Raw genomic sequence first — 8,662 nt, forward strand, 5'->3', positions numbered from 1 at the left:
TAAAAATTGGAAAATTTACCCAAAACAGTTTTTAAATGTGCTGAGATATTGGAATCAGAAAAGCAGCCAGAACTTGAGAACTTAGTGTCACAGAGAGAAGGAAAACTGAGAGATCGGTAGATCTGTGACATTTTTTTTCCTTTAAGGCATTTCCCATGTAAATGACCCAGAGCTGAGTTCCTAGGGAAACAGTTTAGAGCGGAGTGGGTAATGGTCTCAAAAGTTGAGCAGAGCTTTCACAGAAGCAAGAATTGGAATTCAGGACCAACCATTAAAGGAGGAGTCTGTTAAGGATCTAAACTTTTAATTAGGACTCTAAAAAGGCTACTCCATAGGGGTGAAAGTGAACAAGAATTAGATTAGTTACCACAAAGACTGAAATTCCATTTCAAACAAACTTAATCCCAAACTGAATTAGATATTCTGTCCCTAGTTTAATTGTCTACCAGAAAGCAGAATAAATGTTCCCTGGAAGAAAACAGTATCAGCCAGAGCTTCAGATGATCATTTTTCCACATACACTATCAAGCACTCAACCACAGTTATCAGCCTTGCCAAGGGAGAGGGCCAAATAATAAAATTAAAAATCTTTAAAAGATAATAGAAACAAATCCTTAGAAGATAATAATATTGACTGTAAAATAATTACAATTAATATGTTTAGTAAATTAGATAGAGGATTTCACTAGAAATGTAGAATTCATAAAAGAAAAATTAATGGAAATTACAGGGCATAAATACATTAAGAATGAAACAAATATATAAAAATCAGAAGAAAGAATTTATTCATTAAAATGAATTAATAATAACATATCTGTTCTGAATAAACAGAAAGTAGGAAAATGAGTATGAGACCTGTGGGGAATAATGAAAATGTCTAACACACAGGCAATAGAAATTCTAAAAGGAGTAAAGAAAGAGAATGGCATAGAAACAATATTTGAAAATGTCTCCAAATTTATGAAAGATAGCAAGTTAAAGATTCAAGTGGTTAAAAAGTTAAAGAAGCACAGTTTTGCATGTTTCAGATAGCTGAAAATTATAAATAAGAGTTACCCAAACTATTTCTATAAAGGACCAGATAGAAAATATTTTAGATATGGAGGGCCATTCTATCCCTGTTACAACAATTCAACTCCGCATTAAGCAGCCATAAATAATATGTAAACAAATGGGAATGGTTATGTTCCAAAAGAACAGGCAGGGGGCCAGATTTGGTCCACAACCATAATTTGCTACAGACAAAGAAAAAATGTTTAAAGCAGGCAGAGAAAAGAAAACATCATTTTCAACAAAGCGACAAGACTGATAGTTGAATTCTCAGAAGTTATGAAAGCCAGAAGGAAATAAAATTACATTTTTAATTTGCTGAAAGAAAATAAATGGCAAACTTCCAGTTCAATCTTAAAGAATGTGAAATATCTATCGAAAATAAAGGCAACATAAAGATATTTCCAGGAAAGCAAAAACTGACTATTTGTCAGCAGAAACATCTCACTGTAAGAAATACTAAAGAGAGTACTGCAGACAGAAGTAAAATCATCCCAGACAAGAGCACAGAAACAAAGGAAGAAATGAAAATTATTGAACAAGATAAAAATGTGGCTAAAGCTAAGTGGATTCTAATTGTGATAAACAATGGTGATTTATGTCTCATGTTGATTAATCTGTGTGTATAAAATAAAAGACAAAAATAACACAAGGAACAAGGCGAATTAAACAAAATTAAAGAGTACAAACGTAAGAATTGTCTGGGACATGGTAACATTCTTACTATATTTTGTATTCTTTTAAATGAAAGACATTTGTACTCTTTGGTATATCTACTAAAATAATAGTCTAAAGACTTTATAAATAATAAAGAGAAAGGAAAATAAAATATTTTTAAAGTTTTATTAGATAATAAAGACAAAATAGAAGAAGTGGGGGAACTAACAGAAAACAGAAAAACAAATGTGGTATAGAAAGAGGAAAATGGTAGACTTAAATCCATTTAAATTACATTGCCTTAAATGTAATAAAGCCGATATTTCAGAGGGATGGGTGAGAACAAAACAAAGATAGCCAGTATGGCTAAAAAGCTAACATTCTATTTAACTCAGAGGAGACACAGCTTATATACAGAAAAACAAACATAAAAAGTAAAAGAATAGGAAAAGTCTTGTCATGCAAATACTAACCAAAAAGTAGTTGAAGTAAATATGTTAAAATCAAACAAATTAGACTTTGAGATAAAGTAATACTTGAGATAACAAAGAATATTTCATATTGATATAGAGAATCAAATAAAACCATAAAAATTAAAATGTTATTTGAATGTTATATTAAAATATATCATAAACATTATGTATAACAAAAATAAAGAAAATAAACTACAATTAGACTAATCCATACTAAGAAGAGCTGTTTAGTAACATTTTTATAGTTGTAAGAATAAAATAAAAAGTGAAGACATATTGTATATGAATAAATATCAATCAACTAGCACATATAGAAAAGTACACTCTGCAATGAAAGAATGCACATTTCTTGATGTACACATCAAATATTTATAAAAATTTACATTACATTATGCTAAACCAAAAAGTATCAAGAAATTAGGGGGAGGGGGGGCACTTAGAACATGTTTTCTGACCAAAATTCAATTAAGCCAGAAAGCAGTATACAAAAGATAACTAAAAATCTCCAACTGCTTAGAAAACAATAATGAATCTTGAACTAACTCAACAGTAAAAGAAGAAATCTCAGTGGAAATTAGAATATGAAAATTATTGTTTAAACTTAATAATGAAAAGAAACCACATGGTCATCTTCATAGATACAGAAACAGATTTTGACAAAATTCAACATCTATTTATGATAAAAACTCTCAACAAATACACATAGATTAAACTTATCTCAAACCATCTCTCTGATAAAGAGTTATTATTCAAAATATATAAGTAACTTATGTAACTCAATAGACTACAGCAAACAATAGAATTAAAAAATGGGCAGAAGACTTGAATAGACATCTCTCCAAAGAAGACCCACAAATGGCCAGCAAGTGCATGAAAAGATGCTCAGCATCACTAGTCATCAGGGAAATGCAAATCAAAACCACAATAAGATATAACCTCGTATTTGTTAGGATGACTATTATAAAAAAAAGAAACGTGTTGGTAAAGATGTAGAAAAAAGATGCCTGGTGAGTGTTGTTGAGAATATCTATAATAATAAAAGCATAATATGCTAATTAGACCAGACGTCCTTCTGGATGACCTTCCAGATGAAGCCACGAGGGGCAGGGGCCAAGGCAGAGGTGGCCATCACGGTGGACGGGGGCCGAGCTCCTTGTACAAATTTCATACATCGCGCCTCTAGTTTATATATATAAAACCCTAATATGCAAATAGACCAAATGGCCAAACAACCGGTCATTATACCATGCACTGACCACCAGGGGGTGTGTGCAGAACATGGCAGGCATCAGCAGCAGGTGGCAGAGTGGAACATGGTGGGCATCAGCCACGGGATGGTGGAGCAGGTGAGTGGGGGCACCAGACCAAGGCAGAGCATCAGTCACTGTCATCAGGCCAAGCCTCTGGTGGTTATTGAAAATTCTTTGCTCCCATTTCCTGTGGGTGTGAGTGAGTGCATATGAGAGAGAATTGGTGCTCAACAGACCAGCAAATTAGCACCTTCATTTTGTCCATGAGCAACAGTGATAGACAAATTACATTTTCTATGTGAATCAGGTTCGATTCCGTTCAAGGGCATGTACCTGGGTTGCGGGCGCATCTCCAGTGGGAGATGTGCAGGAGGCAGCTGGTCGATGTTTCTCATCGATGTTTCTGACTCTCTGTCTCTCTCCCTTCCTCTCTGTAAAAAATCAATAAAAATATATTTAAAAAAATGACTATGGAAAATAGTGTGTAGTTTCCTGAAAAAAATAAAATTAACATATGATCCAGCAATGCACCTCTAGGTATATACTCAAAGGAAATAACAATCTCAAAAAGATATCTACTTTCCATGTTCATTGCATCACTTTTCACAATAGCTGAGACATGGAAATACATGACATGGATATAACCTAAGTGCCCATTGACAGATTAATGGGTAAAGAAAATGTGATACACGTAAGAACACACACACAATGAAATAATATGCAGCCATAAAAAAGGAAGGGAATAGTGCCATTTGAGACCATGTGAATGGACCTTGAGGGCATGATGCTAAGTGAAATAAGTTAGACAGAAAAAGAGAAAAACTGTATCATCTCACTTAACATGTGAAATCTAAAAACATGAACTCATAGAAAAAGCGAGTAGAATAGTGGTTGCCAGTGGCCGAGGTGTGAGGAAATGGGGACATGTTGGTCAAAGGGTACAGGTTTTTAATATAAGACGAATAAGTTCTGGGGTTACAGCATGATGATTATAGGTCACAATCATCATGCACTTGAAAGTTGCTATGAGAATAGAGCATTAAAGTACTCACCATGACAACAATAAAACAAATGGTGATTTTGTGAGGTGAAGAATGTGTTAACTAACCTTATCATGGTAAACATTTTGCAATAAGGAAATAACAATCTCAAAAAGATATCTACTTTCCATGTTCATTGCATCACTTTTCACAATAGCTGAGACATGGAAATACATGACATGGATATAACCTAAGTGCCCATTGACAGATTAATGGGTAAAGAAAATGTGATACACGTAAGAACACACACACAATGAAATAATATGCAGCCATAAAAAAGGAAGGGAATAGTGCCATTTGAGACCATGTGAATGGACCTTGAGGGCATGATGCTAAGTGAAATAAGTTAGACAGAAAAAGAGAAAAACTGTATCATCTCACTTAACATGTGAAATCTAAAAACATGAACTCATAGAAAAAGCGAGTAGAATAGTGGTTGCCAGTGGCTGAGGTGTGAGGAAATGGGGACATGTTGGTCAAAGGGTACAGGTTTTTAATATAAGATGATTAAGTTCTGGGGTTACAGCATGATGATTATAGGTCACAATCATCATGCACTTGAAACTTGCTATGAGAATAAAGCATTAAAGTACTCACCATGACAACAGTAAAACAAAATGGTAATTTTGTGAGGTGAAGAATGTGTCAACTAACCTTATCATGGTAAACATTTTGCAATATATACATGTATCAAAACATCAGATTGTACGCCTTAAATTTATAAAATGTATGTCAATTATACAGGGAATGGCTAAAGTAGGTTTACAGTTGTGTGTATGCGAAACATGGAGTCTATTCTTGTATTATTATTTATTAATTAGAGGCCTAGTGATGAACAATTGTAAGCCTACTTTTTCTCACCCTGTATTTCTTAACTTCTTTGAACCTCAGTTTTTTATTTATGAAGCAGAGGCAAACATATTTTATACCTGGCTGTTGTGAAGATTTAATGGAATAGCATATGTTAGATCTTTTTCTGAATTAAGCACCCTGTTTTAACTAACATGTATACTCCCACTATGGTTTCTCAATTTTTAGCACTAGTAACTTCCGAAGCCTCTCTCTGGGAAAAAGGGACAAAAACTTCTGGAAGAAATGATTGTTTTCCTTTACAGTGCTTATTTATGCTAGATTATAAATTCTGTAAAGCAAATTCTAAGTGGCGAAAAACTACAAACAACTGTAAACATACCTTTGCTTCACCCTGTATCTCAATAAAGCTGGAAAAATAATACATTGTATACTGGAAATTTACTAAAAGAGGAGATTTCAGGGGTGCTTTCACCACTAAAAAAAAATAAGGAAACTATAATAGGAGATGAATATGTAAATTAGTTTTAATTATTTCATTAGGTACATGTGTAAGGAACATCATATTGTATACTTTAAATATATACAATTTTTAGTTTTAAAAGGAGTATTTATTTGACCATAGAACAAAATTCAACCAATTTGAAAGAATTAAAATCATATATAGAGTGTCCCCCCAAAATGTATACACACACTTTGAATAATTAGAAAAGCAGCATTTATTAAAATACATTTCATTTTCAAATTTGAACTACCTTATTACAGTGTGTATACATTTTTGGGGGGATGCCCTATAGATTCCCTGACGGCAATAAAATCAAAGAGAAATCCATAAAAGAAAGATAACAGCAAAATTTCCAAACACATGGAAACCAAAAAAATACATCTCTAAATACCATATGGGCCAAAGAGTATGTCTCAGGAAAACTTTCCCTAATGCATTGAGCTTAATGAAAATACAACATATCCAAATTTGTGGGATAGAGCTAAAACAGGAAGATGGAGAAGGAAATTTGTAGTACTAATTACATACATTGGGAAAGAAGAAATGTCTCTAACAAGTTCCTACCTCGAGAAACTAGAAAAATAAACTGAAAGCAAGCAGGAGTATGGAAATAATAAAGGTAAGACAAATCAATGAAATTGAAAACAGGACAATCAAGAAAATCAAGGAAACAAAGAGCTGTGTTTTCTTAATTTTATTAAATTTATTGAGGTGACATCGGTTAATAAAATTACATAGGTTTCAGATGTACACTTTTGTAATAGATCATCTGTAGATTGTATTGTGTGTTTACCACCCAAAGTCTCCTTCCATCACCATTTATCCTCTCTTTACCCATTTCTACCTCTCCCATACCCATTTCCCTCTGGTAATTACCATACTGTTGTCTGTGTCTAAGAGTTTTTGGTGTCTTTTTTCCCCCTTAATCTCTTTACCTATTTTCACATAGTCCCCCAAACCTCTCCCCTCTAACAACTGTCAGTCTGTTCTCTGTATCTATGAGTGTTTTTCTATTTTATTATTTTGTTCATTAGTTTCCATATAAGTGAAATCATATGGTACTTGGCTTTCTCTGACTGGCTTATTTCACTTAGCATAATACTCTCCAGGTCCATCCATACTGTTACAAAAGGTAAGATTTCCTTCTTTCTTATGGTCGAGTAGTATTCCATTGTGTAAATGTACTACAGCTTTTCTGTTGTTGTTGTTAATCCACATCCGAGGATATTTTTCCATTGATTTTTACAGAGAGTGGAAGGGAGGGGGATAGACAGAGAAACATTGATGTGAGAGAGACAAGAATCTAACCTGGGACCCCTTCAGCTCTCGGGCCTACATTCTATCCACTGAACCGAATTGGCTAGGACACTACAGCTTTTTTATTTACTTATCTACTAACTAGAGGTCCAGTGCATGAAATTCATGCATGGGTAAGGTCCCTAGGCCTGGCTGGCACTCAGGGCCGATCTGCGAGGCAATCGGCGGGATAAGCACAGGATAAGGCGAGGTCTCCACTGGCACCTGCGTTGGCCAGACTGGCACTGCCCACTCATCGGCCCCGCCCCTGCCACTGCTGGTCATCTCTCTCTGTGGGGCAATTGGTGGGACTGTTGGGGGGCCCGTGCTGGCACCTGTCTTGGCCAGCCTGGCACTGCCAATTTGGTTGATTTGCATATTAGGCTTTTATTATACAGGATGTTCTTGGCTTGTTCTTACGAGGCAATCGGCGGGGTAAGCATGGGGTAAGGCGGGGTCTCCAGTGGCACCTGCGTTGGCCAGCCTGGCACTGCCCACTCATTGGCCCTGCCCCTGCCACTGCTGGTCGTCTTTCTCTGTGGGGCAATGGGTGGGACTATCCAGGGGGGCCCGCTGGCACCTGCCTTGGCCAGCCTGGCACTTCCAATTTGGTTGATTTGCATATTAGGCTGTTATTATATAGGATGGGCACTTGGTCTGTTCCAAATCTTAGCTATTGCAAAGAACACTGCAATGAACATAGGGGTGTGTATATTCTTTCAAATTAGTGTTTCAGGGTTTTTTGGATACATTCCCAAAAGGTGAATCACCAGGTCGGTCAAAAAGCAGTTCCATTTTTAACTTACTGAGGAAACGCCATACTGTCTTCCACAGTGGCTGCACCAATCTGCATTCCCATCAACAGTGCACCTGGGTTCCCTTTTCTCCAAATCCTCACCAACATTTGTTTGTTGATTTATTGATGATAGTCATTCTGACAGGTGTGAGGTGATATATCATGTGGTTTTTCATTTGCATTTTTCTGATGATTAGTGACATTGAACCATCTTTCCATATCTCTATTAGCCATTTGTTTGTCCTCTTTGGAGAAGTGTCTATTCAGGTCATTTGCCTATTTTTAAATTGGAATATTTGGGGGCTTGTTGGTATTGAATTGTATAAGTTCTTTATACATTTTGGACATGAACTCCTTGTCTTTATAAATTTTGGGTATAAACTCCATACCATTGGCAAATATGTCCTCCCATTCAGAGGGTTGTCTTTTCTTTTTGTTGAGTTTATTGGGCATGATGTAAGAAGGTGTTGTAATTTCATTTTTGGCATGTATCTGTTCAATTTTCCCAACACCATTTATTGAATAGATTGTCTTTATCCCATTGTATGTTCTTGCCTCCTTTGTCCCATATTAATTAACAAAGGTGGGATTTATTTCTGAACTCTCTATTCCGTTCCATTGATCGATATGTCTGTTTTTATGCCAGTACCATGCTGTTTTGATAACCATGGCCTTCTATATAGTTTTATATCCGGTATTGTGATCTCTCTAACTTTGTTCTCCTTTCTCAGGATTGCTGTGGCTATTCGGCATCTTTTGTGGTTCCTTATAAATTTTTGGAATAT

The sequence above is a fragment of the Myotis davidii genome, unplaced genomic scaffold, assembly GCF_000327345.1.
Source record: "Myotis davidii unplaced genomic scaffold, ASM32734v1 scaffold725, whole genome shotgun sequence".
Taxonomy (NCBI): domain Eukaryota; kingdom Metazoa; phylum Chordata; class Mammalia; order Chiroptera; family Vespertilionidae; genus Myotis; species Myotis davidii.